Here is a 16,313-nt window from a genome sequence, read left to right on the forward strand (position 1 = left end):
CACTGACTTCAGTGCACAAAAGCTACAAGGTGCAAGAAAATAAAAAGCAAGAAAATTAACTGAAGAATAACTGATCAGGAAGCAAACACACAGGACTGAAATTATAATTGACTGAAAGAGAAGTGGTGGGTAAGCCAAGGCTATGATCCACCTTGTGTCCTAATCAAGTGACATGTTTCTAGGTTATGTTCATTCCTAAGCATACAACTAGAAATGGAAGAACACCAACTTGCTCACTAGTCTACCCCTAGCATTGGCTGTCTTTTGACAGTACAGCCAATCACAGGCTCTATGAGCATTGGCATCTCTCATTTGCACAATCAAAACATCAACAGGAAGTAACTATCCTAGCTCATTTACACTTGACAGTGCACAAGGCTTCACTGAGCCTTGGCCTGATGCTGATTAGCTCATGCTAACCATGATTAGCAACATACATTCATTAACATAGATAATTCATACACATTTAACACATATCAGATAACTAAAAAAACAATGCATACTCAACTATGAAGCACTGAAATTTGAAGTTCATAAAATTTAGCTCAATTCTCTACTGGCTAGTCCAGAGAGGTATACAGTGTCCTCTACATACTTCATATGAATCAATTTATACCCATTAACATAATTAGGTTTTCCCCCAATTTTCCCCAAAATCAGTAGAACTAGGGTTTGGTGAAATTGATTTACCTACTGTTGATGAGATATTCGCTCCATCTCGTCGACCCACTCTTCTCCTGCTTCTTCTTCGTTCCTCCAGCTCCAATTGATGCTTTAATCATCATTATATCCCCAATTTCTCACCTAGGGTTTCATGAGCAGAGAGATGAGAATTGAGATTATTAGTGATGCTAAAGAGATGGTACGTGATGGGTTTAGGTAGAATAGAGTTGGGGAGAAAAGTGGAGTGATTTGGGGTGAGGTGGTGGTGATGGAGACGGACATGGTGGTGGTACGGGGCATGGTGGTTCTGCAGAGGGGGTGATGGAGGATGGTTCGATGGAGAAAGGGAAGGGTGCGTTTGTTTGAGGTGTAGGTGCTCGGTCGCTAGGGTGTGAGGCGAGTGTATCGAGTTTGATGATCTGCGACGCTGAGCCGTGGGATAGGGAGATGAAAGATCAATCGGACGGTGAGATGAAGTGAAGTTGTAGCGACCGCTGGATTATATACAACAAAATCAACGACGCCAGATAGAGTTAGGTGTTGTAGTGTTGTAGGCGGAGATATCAAACGTTGATGACAGCAAGGGAGCGACCGTTGGATTCAACACCATCTAATCTGAAGGCTTGGAATTTCAGCGCTGTGGTGCTTGGCAGAGACTTCAGATTTTGATGCTCTATGAAGGAGCGACCATCGGATGCTTCTGGAACTGATCTGACGGCTGAGAACGGAGGCGCTTTTGTGTGTAGAAAATGAGGTTGTGCGCACCATTCTTCGCGGCTTCCTTGCGTAATTTCTCCCGGCTTTTCACTACTTTTCTGCTCTTTTCGCTCCGCGACTCATCCGAACTTTATTTATTACCTAAAAATGCAAAATTAATTAATAAAAATATTTATTCTTGAAAACAATGAAAATACAGAATATGGGATAAAATGTAGAATTAATGCATAAAAGATGAGTTAAATGCCAACAAAAAGGGATAAATATATACAATATTTGGCACTCATCAAATACCCCCAAACCTGAATTTTACTTGTCCTCAAGTAAAACAAAACTAAGGAAATCCTAACTATACCACTGTCGCTGGTCTCTCGAATGCATTTAGCGTATGCACTAAGCCTTTTAAACCACTAAGTGTCCCTAGTGGACGAGTTGAAGTCTCGTGAAGGTTTGCTTAGAACGTACCTACAAAGTTCTAGGTCAAAATATAAGCTCAGATTCCATCAAACGTGACATGTGCAAAACAGTTTAAGCTCACAGCAAAATGGAGATGTCAATCTAGCTATCGAAGGCACAATCCTAGCACTGATAACAAAAAGACATGTGATAAGAGTGTAAAGTGTATCTACACATGTGTAAAGAAAGATCTGAAGTCATGACTACTAATCACCAAGAGATAGTTTCTCAGGCTAAGAACTGAGGTCGAAATCTAGCTAGCTGTCCGGACTTTACGAGAATTGTGAATGAGTTGGAGGTATTTCACAATTACTCGCGTTGTACATCAATGGCATACACCCTCCTTGCTTATTACACAAAAACACAAAAGATGACTATTTACATGACTCTTATTTACATTGACATTCTCTTTTTATTTTTGGAACAAGAGATGATGGAATTGAAAATACTTGATTTTTTTGTATTTTTTGTATTTTTTTTTTTTTTTTTTTTTTTTTTTGAATATATACATCTTTTTTTTTTTTTTTTTTTTTTTTTTTTTTTTTTTTTTTTTTCAAGGAAACACTTTTGATACATACAAAAGGAAACAAAAGATTACATGACACTTTGCAAGAGGTAGCCCTTTTTGATGCACCCAGTTAAATTCGATGGTTGTCTTTCTTAATGTAACCTCCACCTTCTATCCCAACCAACCAAAGAACAAGCTAGTCAAGTTTCGTTCAGTATTCTAAAGTGATTGGCAATCGTAACTTCCTATCCAACACCTTGAAGATCGAGGCCATACATGTATTGGTAGATCGTGCGCGTGCAAATTTCTTATCACTATGTGAATTGTGCTAGAATCAGGGTGCCTAAATATCTAGACTAAGACTCCTAATAAAAATACATATTTGCACAAGAGTCAACATTTCAAGGTAAATGAGCTCCATTTTTATGATTTTTTCATTTTTTAATTTTTTTTGAATTTTGATTTTTAATTTTTTTGGAATTTTTCAATTTTTTTCAAAAAGAAAGTTCGTTTTCAATTATGGCAATTATCATGGTATCTACTCTATACCCCCAAACCTAAACTAAACATTGTCCTCAATGTTTCAAAAATGGAAAGAATTATAAAACAATATATGAAGAGGAACATGCTGAGTAGAGTAAAAGGAGAGAGAATACCCGATTGTACGGTGGTAGCTCGATTAAAACTCCGTTATTTCAAGGCAAAAATCCATCATATTAGCAGTCACAATGGATGAGCACAAAATATACAAAAGGAAATTTAACTAACACATTATCTACAAGAAAATTTGGTTTTTAATGGGATTGGACTTTTTGGAAAAATTTGGTTTTGTTGGGAAAAAGACAAATTTTGGTTTTGATGGGAAAACGAAAAATTTTGGTTTTTAGGGAAACATTTGGAAAACTGTTTGGTTATTTAGGGAAAGAGTGGACCAGTTTAGTCCACATAGACTGGGTCCTCCAGGTTGGTTGTTTCAATGTCGGGTGGAAATGGCTCAAGGAATGGCTTTAATCTCTGCCCGTTGACTTTGAAAACGTTCTTGTTGGAGACATCCTCCATCTACAGCTCCATGAGGAAAAACTGTGCGTACTAGGTACGGACCCTTCCATCTGGAACGCAGTTTTCCTGGAAAAAGATGTAATCGGGAGTCATACAGCAAGACTTTCTGACCAGGAGTGAAGGATTTGCGCAGAATACGCTTGTCATGAAAATCTTCATCTTCTGCTTGTACAGCTTGGCACTGTCATAAGCCTCATTTCTCAATTCTTCCAACTCGTTGAGTTGAAGTTTCCTTGAATTCCAGCTTCGTCCAGAGAAAAGTTCAGCTCTTTGATTGCCCAGTAGGCACGATGTTCTAATTCCACAGGTAGATGGCACGGCTTTCCATACACTAGACGATAGGGGGACATGCCAATTGGTGTCTTATAAGCTGTTCTATAGGCCCACAAAGCATCATTCAATCTCAATGACCAATCTTTCCTGGACGGGTTGACCGTCTTCTCCAGAATGTGCTTAATTTCCCTATTAGACACTTCCACTTGTCCACTAGTCTGAGGGTGGTACGGAGTAGCAACCTTGTGAGTTATGCCATACTTGCGTACTAAAGACTCAAAGTACTTGTTACGAAAATGTGAACCGCCGTCACTGATGATAGCTCTAGGGGTACCAAAACGTGCAAATATGTTCTCCTTTAGAAATGAAAGTACCACCTTGTGGTCATTTGTTCTGGTTGCTATGGCTTCTACCCACTTAGAAACGTAATCAACTGCGACTAGGATGTACAACTTGCTGTCAGACATGGGAAATGGACCCATGAAGTCTATCCCCCAAACATCAAAAATCTCCACAATCAAAATGGGGTTCAATGGCATCATGTTTCTCCTCGAAATGCTTCCTAGCTTTTGACAGCGTTCACAAGCAACACAATAATCATGGCAATCCTTGAACAATGATGGCCAATAGAATCCACACTGCAAGATCTTTGCAGCGGTTTTCTTGGCACTGAAATGGCCTCCACATGCTTGGTCATGACAGAAAGATATCACATCTTTCTGTTCAGTGTTGGGGACACATCTCCTAATGATTTGGTCTGGACAGTACTTAAACAAATATGGGTCATCCCAAAGGAAATGTTTGACTTCAGCCAGGAATTTAGAGCGGTCTTGTCTCGACCAACGTGAGGGCATCCTACCTGTAGCGAGGTAGTTAACAATATCAGCAAACCAAGGAAGGTCTGAGATAGACATCAGCTGTTCATCTGGGAATGATTCTCTAATCAGCTCAGATTCATCAATAGACTCTAAAGTTAATCTAGACAAATGATCAGCAACCCACATTCTCACAACCTTTCTTATCACGGATTTCGAGATCGAATTCCTGTAATAAGAGTATCCATCGAATAAGGCGAGCTTTAGCATCCTTCTTGGAAAGAAGATACTTCAAAGCCGCATGGTCTGTGTATATGATGATCTTAGACCCTATCAGATAAGATCTAAACTTGTCTAATGCGAAAACGACGGCAAGCAATTCCTTCTCGGTAGTTGAATAATTGAGTTGGGCATCATTAAGGGTTTTGCTAGCATAGTATATCACATATGGTAGTCTATCAACTCGCTGTCCTAAAACAGCACCAACAGCATAATCAGAGGCATCACACATAAGTTCGAACGGAAGCTTCCAATCGGGTGGTCGGACTATAGGAGCGGTGGTGAGAAGGGTTTTTAATTCCTCCCATGCCTTCACACAGCATCGAAATTGAAGGCAACATCTTTGGAGAGAAGACTGCACAGAGGTCTGGAGATTTTGCTGAAATCTTTGATGAATCGCCGGTAAAAACCAGCATGACCTAGAAATGATCTGATCTCCTTCACAGAGCAAGGTTGTGGTAGATGTTGAATGAGGTCAACTTTAGCTTTATCCACTTCAATTCCTTTTTCTGAGATGATGTGTCCTAGAACTATTCCTGAATTCACCATAAAATGGCATTTTTCCCAATTTAGAACAAGGTTCTTTTCTTTACATCTGGATATCACGAGGGCAAGATGCTTCAAACATTCGTCAAACGAGGAACCAAAAACAGAGAAATCATCCATAAAGATCTCGAGAAAACTATCTATCATGTCAGAAAAAATGCTCATCATGCAACGCTGAAAAGTAGCAGGTGCATTACACAACCCGAAGGGCATACGTCTATAAGCAAACGTCCCAAATGGACACGTGAATGTAGTTTTTTCCTGATCTTCCGGAGCAATGTGAATTTGGTTATAACCGGAAAAGCCATCTAGAAAACAGTAGTGACTGTGTCCAGACACACGTTCTAGCATTTGGTCAATGAAAGGGAGCGGGAAGTGATCCTTCCTTGTTACTGTGTTCAACTTCCTGTAGTCGATGCATACTCGCCATCCTGTGGTTGTACGAGTAGGGACTAATTCATTCTTGTCGTTCTGAACAACAGTAATGCCTGACTTCTTAGGCACAACTTGAATGGGACTAACCCATTTGCTATCGGGAATTGGGTATATGATACCCATCAAGTAGTTTCAGGATCTCTCCTTTGACTACATCTCTCATGTTAGGATTAAGTCTCCTTTGCATTTCCCTCGATGGTTTGGCATTCTCTTCAAGGTTAATGTGGTGCATGCAAATGGTGGGACTAATTCCTTTGAGATCTGAGATGGTCCATCCTAAGGCCTCTTTGTGTTCCTTAAGTACTTCTAAAAGCTTACTTTCCTGTTCCGTGTCTAAACATGATGAAATAATGACAGGTAAAGTATCAGAAGAACCTAGGAATGCGTACTTCAACGTACTAGGCAATGTTTCAATTCAAGCTTGGGTGGCTCAACAATGGATGGAATAAGCTTGGAATCAGAGAATAGGGGTTGTTCCACTTCATATTTCCTTTCAGTGACGTCCATTTGAGGTACAGATTCGAGCAGAGATAGGACGTCACTACAGTATGCATCATCATAGAAATCAGGGTTAAAGTTCTCCATACATGCTTGAAAGGGGTCACGGATAGAATGTTAGTCAACGAATCTTGCATTAATCCTTCAATCATATTAACTTCATGACATCATCATCATCAAGATTCACAGGTTGTTGACTAATATCGAACACATTCAATTCTACCGTCATGTTACCAAAAGACAGTTTTAACACTCCATTCCGACAGTTGATGATCGCGTTGGACGTAGCCAAGAAAGGACGTCCTAAGATGACAGGAATGTGACAGTCTGGGTTTTGTACAGGTTGAGTGTCTAAGACAATGAAGTCTACGGGAAAATAGAATTTGTCAACCTTGATCAAAACATCTTCGACCACTCCACGAGGAATCTTGACAGATCGGTCTGCCAGTTGAGAGTGATAGATGTTGGTTTCAACTCCCCAAGACCTAACTGCTCATAAACAGAATATGGCAGTAGGTTAACACTTGCACCTAGGTCTAATAACGCTTTATTGACCGTGTGTTCTCCTATAGTGCAAGAAATTGTTGGACATCCTGGATCCCTAAACTTGGGTGGAGTTTTGTTCAGAATGATGGAACTCACCTGCTCAGCTAAGAAAGCACGTTTTTGCACATTGAGCTTGCGCTTTTGAGTACACAAGTCTTTGAGGAATTTGGCATAAGCAGGGATTTGCTTGATTGCTTCAAGAAAAGGAATGTTGATGTTGACTCTCTTGAACAGATCTAACATCTCATTGTAATGGGTACTTTTCTGTTGATAGATCAATCTTTGAGGAAATGGGGCAACAGGAAGATGAGTTGGCAAAGGGACATTCACAGCAGTAGAATTGTCAGATTTTCCAACTTGCTCAGATTCTTTGGTTTTCTGGGGTTGTGGAGACAACGTGGAATTTGTATCAGATCATTAGGTTCGCCGTTGTTCTCGATGACTTTACCACTTCGGAGGGTGGTAATGGCATGGATTTGATCAGGTGAGGTTTCAGTGCAGGATGTTGTGCCTGTTTGAAATATCCTCTTTGGATTTTGTTGGGGTTGGCTCGGAAGTTTACCCTTTTCTCTCTCACATATTTGATCCATCTTTTGATCTAGATTTTTCTGACTTTGCATCAAACTCTGGAACATTTCCTCTAAGGTGGATAATCTCTTGTCGTATTGTGTTGAGGATATTGTTGTTGAGAGTTTGATTGTTGTTGAGGGTTTCTCGGGTGTTGATAACCTTGATTGTTCTGATATCCCTGATTGTTTTGATAGCTCTGATTGGGTTGAGATGGTCCTCCTTGAGTGGGTCCTTTTGACCATGAAAAGTTAGGGTGGTTTCTCCATCCTGGATTGTAGGTCTGTGAATAAGGGTTATGCTCTGGTTTTGAAACATGGCATGTGCCTGTTCAAGCCTAGACTCCTGGACTGCAAGCAAATCTGGACAATTTTGGAATTGATGGTTGGGGTCGTTACAAGCAGCACAAACAGATGAAGCGACATGTTCTCGGAGAGTAGTGGTGGAAGGTTTTGAATTTTTATGTAGTTCTAACTCTTCTAATCTCCTAACTATTGATGCCATGTTTGCTCTACCCTCAAAATCCGCTTCAATCCTAAAAGCCTTTGCTTCGGATGTAGTCTTTCTGGTTTCACGGATGGATTCCCACTGTTGCGTCTTTTCAGCTACTTCAATCAAGAAGTCCCAAGACGCGTCAGCAGTTTTATCTACGAATAGACCATTACACATCGACTCAACCGTTGTTCGGGTGGACACATCTAGACCTTCATACAAAATTTGCACAAGTCTCCATTTTTCAAAACCATGATGGGGACATTGGAGCAATAATTCATTGAATCTCTCCAGGTATCTAGCTAAGGTCTCACCTTCTAATTGCACAAAGCTATTCAGACTTTGACGAATTGTCGCAGTCTTGTGGTTCGGGAAAAACTTTTTGAAAAACTCCTTTGTGAGGTCATCCCATGTCATGATGGATTGAGGCTGTAAAGCATAGAGCCAGGCCTTTGCCTTATCTTTCAGGGAGAAAGGAAAAAGCCTTAACTTCAGGGTTTCGTCGGTCATTTGAGTGAAACGCAGAGTTCCACAAATTTCCTCGAATTCTCTCACGTGGTGGTACGGGTTTTCATTCTCAACACCTCTAAAAATAGGAAGCATCTGTATTGTGCTAGATTTCAGCTCATAATGGCCATTAGCCTCGGGCAGCAAAATACAAGAAGGTTGACTGGCTCTAGTTGGGTACATATAATCCTTGAGGGTACGTGGTTCTCCCATTGTTTCTGGTTGATCTGGACTGTCTCCCTCAGAACTTAGAATTTCGATAGGTTCGTCTGGGTTAATTCTAACAAGTCTGTTTGTCTGGTCTCTGTAGGTCACAATCATGTCCTAGTAGGTACCTTAACTAACATGTTGGTCAGACAGAGCAATCGGAAACAATTTGGCCAAGGGTTATGAAGATTTGGTTTTGAATGGGTTTTGGTTTAAAGAAGGGTTTTGTTTTTGGTTTAAAATTTGGGTTTGAAAATTTTTGAACTAAACCTAGCATAAATTATCACAACTCATAAAAGAAAATAAAAACAATAATAATAATTAAAACAACCCATAAAAGAAAAAAGAAAAATAAAAGAAAAAAAGAAAAACAAAAAAAATAAAAAATTATTACAATCCCAAATAAAAAAAAGAAAAAGAAAATAAAAATTATTACAATCCCAAAATAAATAATTAAATAATTATTACAAGCCCAAATTTGAATTTAAATGAGGCCCAAGTGGGTTAACTCATGGGTTAGGCTTACTTGTTTTTGGAGGGAAGCCCAAAAATAGGCTTTTAGTCCCCTTTTAGTTGCAAGGCCCAGTTGGGCTTTAGGATCGTCCTAGCAGCTCACGTCCAAGCCCAGCAGCAGCATGGAGCAGAGCCCAGCAGCAGCAGCAACGGAGCCCAGCTGAAGTTGCAAGCCCAAGAGCAGTTGAGGTTACTGAGCCCAGCTCAGTTGGTTCAAGCCCAGTTCAGAGATTGTTGCACAAGCCCAGCAGAAGAGGTTGGCAGCAGGCCTGGCAGCATTGGCAGCTTCAGTTGGCAGCATTGGCAGCAGTTGGCAGCAAGCTTGGCAACAGCAACGCTTGGCAGCAGCAGCTTCTCAGCAGCTATCAGCAACACTTGGCAGCAGCAAGACAGCACACTTGCGAGTTGCAGCAGCAACAAGCACAGCAGAGCAGCAGCTTCACAGCAGCTTCAGTTGGCTTCAGTTGGCAGCAAGTTGGCAGAAGCAACAGCAACAGCAGCAACAGTAGCTTGGCAGCAGCAGCTCCACACCAGCAGCAGCAGCAGCTTGAAAACTTCAAAAAGATGGCAGCCAGCTCCCCGGCAGCGGCGCCAAAAACTTGGTGTGATGATTAGATGCACACAAAACACTTGCAAGTATACAAGGTCAAGATTTGTAATAAAAGATGAGTAGGGGTTTGTCCACAGGGAAGGAGCATATGAGAAGTTTTCCTAGCTAAGGTGTGTAGTGAGCTAAGGGCAGGCAAGGTTTCAGGCAAACAGACAAGAATGCAAGGTAAGCAATAGAGAAACAGGCTAAGAACCACAGCAGGGAAAGATAACAGACAAGGAACCAAGGCTTGGAAGGTAAAGCAGCAAAGAAACAGCCAAGAAAAGCAGCAAATAACCAAGGCTTGGCAGCCAAGGGCAGGGTGAGGATTATGCACTGACTTCAGTGCACAAAAGCTACAAGGTGCAAGAAAATAAAAGCAAGAAATTAACTGAAGAAAATAACTGATCAGGAAGCAAACACACAGGACTGAAATATAATTGACTGAAAGAGAAGTGGTGGGTAAGCCAAGGCATAGATCCACCTTGTGTCCTAACAAGTGACATGTTTCTAGGTTATGTTCATTCCTAAGCATACAACTAGAAATGGAAGAACACCAAATTGCTCACTAGTCTACCCCTAGCATTGGCTGTCGGAGCGACCGTCGGATTCAACTACCATCTAATCTGAAGGCTTGGAATTTCAGCGCTGTGGTGCTTGGCAGAGACTTCAGATTTTGATGCTCTATGAAGGAGCGACCATCGGATGCTTCTGGGAACTGATCTGACGGCTGAGAACGGAGGCGCTTTTGTGTGTAGAAAATGAGGTTGTGCGCACCATTCTTCGCGGCTTCCTTGCGTAATTTCTCCCGGCTTTTCACTACTTTTCTGCTCTTTTCGCTCCGCGACTCATCCGAACTTTATTTATTACCTAAAAATGCAAAATTAATTAATAAAAATATGTATTCTTGAAAACAATGAAAACACAGAATATGGGATAAAATGTAGAATTAATGCATAAAAGATGAGTTAAATTGCCAACAAAAAGGGATAAATATATACAATATTTGGCACTCATCAAAGGTCGTCAAACAACGCATGGTAACCTTTGGCCCAAAACCCTAGTTTTGGCCACGCCAAACCGCGCCAAGGCATGCCATCCCACATGTGCCAATGGCATGCCAACCACCTTGCCGCGCCATACCATACCGGCCTTCTCCATGCGGATAACAAAAGGAAGGCGTGCGACGATCAACGGCCACCCTTCCATCCTAGATGCAAATCCTAGCCGTCCAAGGTCGCCAAACAACACATGGTAACCTTTGGCCCAAAATCCTAGTTTTGGCCACGCCAAATCGCACCAAGGCATGCCATGCCACATGTGCCAATGGCATGCCAACCACCTTGACGCTCCATACCATGCCAGCCTTCCCTATGCGGCTACCAAAATGAAGGCCTGCAACAATCAACGACCACTTTTTCATCTAAGATGCAGATCTTAACCGTCCAAGGTTACCAGCTAACGCATGGAAACCTTTGGCCCTAGTTTGGTCGCGCCTAAACAAAGCCAAAACCCTAACATTTGTCCGGGCCTAAACAGGGCCATACTAAAGCCATACTGATCATACTTTCATGCCATTGACTACCAAACGAAAGGTTGCAATAATCAACGGCTACCTTCCTCTTAAGATGCAAAATCTCGACCGTTGAAGGTCACCACCGAGCCGGCAAGTCTCCCAAGATCAACTTGCCAGACAACAACAACATGCTACATGTTTTCCACGAAAACATTCGAGATATCAACACATGTCACAAACTGGGGGATGCTCATTGGGTATTGGTTTGGCGGTTTACATGATGCGGCGTACACTACGCTCGTTATAAGAAAGTGTCATAAGGATTAGGCGGTTAGTAAATACAGGGAGTAATGGTGAAACGCTTTTCTTTATGGAACATCAATTCCAAGCGTTACTGGTTACCACATCCTCCCATTTACTCACCCGTTTTCCATTTCTTAATGAGACCAGAGTACGTTTCACTTCGACTTGTATAAATAGGCATTACCTATTTCCACCGAACAACAAGTTTTGGTCAGGAGCATACAACACTCAGAAAACGTTTGCTAGCTTTCCCATCTGTTAGCTTCCCACTTTCTGATACAAATCGCAAAACAACTACTCTTCCAGAATCAACTATTCTGGTCTCAACACTCTCTTCGCTTCCCACCCCAAAACCAACCCTTATCCTCCTCTTTGTGACTGAAGCAAGTCTGGAACGACCATTTTTTTGGTTTAGGCCGGATTTGTACAGATTGATCTCTCGAATCTAAAATACTCCCTTGCAGTACATTGTTTAGGGTTTAGACTCGTTTCTCACCCACACGCCCGAAATTATCGAAATCAGCAGAAACCGGTTTCACCCTCAAACAAAATGCTTATGTTTTAAAGTCTTAGGAACTTGAGTATTAGCCTCCTAGTGAACAACAACTACATGTTTACATCCACGGTCCCTTAGCTAGTATTAATTTAATTTATTTGGCCTTTTTACAGGATTAGTGTCTTATTAGTAGTCAAAACAAAAGGACTGTGACCAGTAGCAATATAAGCAAGATGATAAACATGACAGACAAACAAGCTATACCCAGAATCATTTCCAAGAAATTATCTCGTCAATGGTGAACCTACAACCGAATATTATAAGTTGCCCTAAAAACATAATTATACTAAGATAATGACTTGGACGAGCCAATTCAAACACCATAGGAAACATCACTACTTCTTCCATTGTTAAACCCCCTTCCAGAACCCACATCTGCTACTGCTAAGAAAGAACCATAACTAAAAAGCAGTTACTTTCTTAATAGTTTGGTGAGGCCTTTATCTATATGGGGAATTCGAAGTTGAAAGATCCCTCCCAGTGTCCCCTTCTTTCACTCACCGCCTTCCGGGTTTACAATGACAACTTCTGAACCCTTAGATGCATGCCCGATCGTGAGACTGCATCCGGTTTCACCTTTCTCCAATATGAGCTATGCGAGAAGGACAACTCCAGGTTCTTAACGAAAAAAACCTTGATCCTATTACGGTTTTTCAATTTTTATTATTCTTTCAAATCCTGATTTATAATATGCTTTGTTGAAAATTAGATAACTTTGGTTGTTAGGGGTTTAGAATTCTCTGTCTCGGTTATTCAGCAAATGAATACGTTTTATTTCTCTATTTTTTGTTTGTTGGAATTGTTGTTGTTGTTAATTAGAATTCGTATTGCTTGAGCTTGATTTTTGCAGTAACAAGAAAATGTATCGAAATAACAGGAACTTGAGAAAATTAGATTTTGAATCTTTTTGGTGGACTCACCTGTTTGGATATAAAAAAAATTCTTATGTAAAAGCCTTGAATCAGCATAACGAGTATTTATTAATTATATTATATTTGTTCGATACTTATGGTACGTCTCGGCCTGATAGATTTGACGCCTTCTGAAATCAGTCTTGAAGCGGGGGTGCCTGGTGTACCGGTAAGGACGAAAAATTCTCAGAAATATTCAGCAAAATAAGTTGAAAACGACGAAGTGGGATCTAATTCAGTAAAATAAGTTGGATCTCTGCCCTTTCAAGAGTCCTAGTGCCTCTCAATTCATCAAAATCTTAGGTAGACAGCTTTAAGCTAATGCATAATGATCACAACAACTATAGTTTATGAAATGAAAAAACTGCTAATTTAATACGACTTCTTCTATGGATTTGTGTTTTCCGTTTTTCGTTCTATTCAAGATGTTGGATAAAACAGTACATAAGAGTCTTGTCTTGCACACAAAATCAACTGATCTCTTATCCAGATGCACTAACATTCAAAATGATTCAGCAGGTCAGACTACTCTCAAGAGATATGAGGATCATCATAACGTGCAACAATAAAGAAGTAAGTTCTGAAGAACAAAGGGAACATGTTTTGGCGTTACAGCACATAAGTGATAAGTGAAAAATATCCAACTGATATGACATTATACTTTCAAGAGTACTGCTTGAGCTTAAATTGATATTATAGGCTTCCTCGTAAGTTTTATTGTAAATTATGGCGATCTTTTTATGGTTTTTGTTTGGACGACAATGTCATCCAAGTAAAGTTCCATATGGAGTTCCACGAGGTATTTTACTCTGTTTGCATCGATGTATCGTTGAACGTTATCAAGGTAATATCTTGGGTCAAATTGCTTACATAATTCAAAATATAACTTGGTGTATATGGATATGTAAGAAATTATAAATATACAAGTAATGTTAAAACTTTATACACGAGTCATTATTGGAGTGACCAAATTGTTACCATATTTTTATACTCTCTCATACCGCATATTGCATTACGTTGTTAGCGATCTAAGGTTGAAATGAATAATGTTAAATACAATGGCGGGGTTGTTAGAGCACTGCTCGGTCGAACTCGCAAGCGTTTCTATCTCAAGCTTGTTTGTCAAGTTTAGTTGCCAAAACTATAAGTCTTGATTTCTAGTCTACTTATAGCTAAGTCTCGGACTAGGATAGAAAGTGTAGTTGAGCTCTAGACTTCACGGCGTTCATCATACAAAGACGAAGAACTACTCAAGGAACTGGTGGAACTTCATCGAATAAAGGTATGTGGAGACTTGAACTTATCTATCACTCAAAAGTTTATCTATTCTATCTCCTATCTTGAGACAAAAGTCGTATTGCTATATAGACTTCGATTATACACATTTGCTATTTCGAGCCGAGTTTATCTCGCTTATCTATTTCTCGAAATATGTGTTGGTAAGCTTTCGATTTGGCCAAGTTCATCTTTACAAGTGACTAAAGTCATGTTGATTATTTCAATATCTTGAAAATCGCTTTGATGAAGAATAATGTGTGAGTAACCTCTATTTAACATCCTCTAAGAATGTTTCAATGATTGAAATGAGAGTTTAGAATATATAACCTTGAATGGATATAAACATTGTATGTGAACTCACACTTGTGTAAATCCATAATCCTTGAACCAAAGTATGCGTACTTTGCTGCTCAGGATAACCGAAACTAAAGTCTACGTACCTGTACGCGTACTATCGGAAGTTCACGTCCCGTGAATTTCTGCTGGAGTTTGTGAACCGAAAACAAACTTAATCCGGGTACTTAAGTATGCGTACCGGTATGCATACTTGAGTCGGTTATTTTCTAAAAACGATTTATTCGTGAACTTAAACTTATATAAACTAAGGAATGCATATTTTCAAACCGTGGCTATAAAGTTCATGAATTGATTCGAGTGATTCAAAATCGTTTTTGCTTCAATTGTGTCTTGTATACTTCTATGAGATCTAAGAAATTGAACAACTCTCTAACTAGTTCTTTTGAGTCATTTGAACTAGTGAAGATGATTATGGTTAATATGAAAGTGCTCATATGGCTAACCATTTGGTTAACTACTGTTGAACCAACCAGGTGTACATGTTTAGGTATTGTTACACAAACCTAAATTAACGTGCATTTTATTTGTGTATAACAAGCTAAGTTCGATCTAACGGTTGAAAGATATTAGCTTGAATCTAATCAGGTTTTCATCTAACGGTGAATATTGAATTCTTTGTTACCAAGGTAACTTAGATTGTAAACCCTGATTTGAAGACTATATAAATGAGAACTCTAGCAACTGGGAAACCTAATCCCCACACCTCCTGTGTGATACTAGTTGTATAAGCTAGAGTCGATTCTCCTTTAACCTTAGGTTTATACCGAGACCCTGTAGGTTAACGACTTGAAGACTTCATTGGGATTGTGAAGCCAGACCCAACTATTTTCTCTGTAGTTGCGTGATCTGATCTTGTTGTTTCTATCGTATTGGGTACAATTGTAAAATTGGCTTGAGATTAATTTCTCCAATAGGAAAGATAGAAAAGTAGTCACAAACATCTTCGTCTCATCATTTGTGATTCCACAATATCTTATTTCGCTAGTCGATTAAGATTATTGTGAGGTGATTGATAATTATAGGTTGTTCTTCGAGAATATAAGTCTGGGTTATCGATTAGTTCCTGTTCACCTTGATTTATCAAAAGACGGAACAAAACTCGTAGGTATTTCTGTGGAAGACAGATTTATCTATTCCTGTAGATTTTTCTGTGTCATACATATTTGTTTATTAAAGTCTTCGACTTTGGGTCATATCAACTCTTAGTTGTGGGTTAGATCAGCTAAGAGAATCAAGTGCATAGTATCCTACTGGGATCAGAGACGTAGGGAGCGAAACTGTACTTTGGATCAGTGTGAGATTGATTGGGGTTCAACTATAGTCCAGACCGAAGTTAGTTTGTAGTAGGTTAGTGTCTGTAGAGGCTTAATACACTGTGTGTTCAATCTGGACTAGGTCCCGAGGGTTTTCTGCATTTGCAGTTTCCTCGTTAACAAAACTTCTGGTGTTTGTGTTATTTCTTTTCCGCATTATATTTTGTCATATAATTGAAATATCACAGGTTGTGCATTGAATCGATCAATTGGTAAATCCAACCTTTGGTTGTTGATTGAAATTGATTGATACTTGAACATTGGTCTTTGGTACCGCTCGAGTTAATTTCTCTTGTGTTCAATTAGACTCGCAGATTTTTATTTGCTTGAGTAAATATTGAATTGAGAAATTGAGATATAACTCCTTGATATACTTTTTATTAAGATTTAGTCTGACTGTCTAGTTGAT

At 39.8% G+C, this 16,313-nt stretch overlaps 1 long non-coding RNA gene across 1 annotated transcript; it reads left to right on the forward strand.

Moving 5' to 3' along the window:
* The first annotated feature begins 12,448 nt into the window (after positions 1–12,448).
* On the forward strand, positions 12,449–13,938 carry LOC113286284. Its single transcript, XR_003329200.1, has 2 exons — positions 12,449–12,660; positions 13,476–13,938. It is a non-coding gene; the product is annotated as an uncharacterized LOC113286284 (long non-coding RNA).
* Positions 13,939–16,313: the final 2,375 nt, after the last annotated feature.

The sequence above is a fragment of the Papaver somniferum genome, chromosome 6 (assembly GCF_003573695.1).
Source record: "Papaver somniferum cultivar HN1 chromosome 6, ASM357369v1, whole genome shotgun sequence".
In the NCBI taxonomy this organism is placed as follows: domain Eukaryota; kingdom Viridiplantae; phylum Streptophyta; class Magnoliopsida; order Ranunculales; family Papaveraceae; genus Papaver; species Papaver somniferum.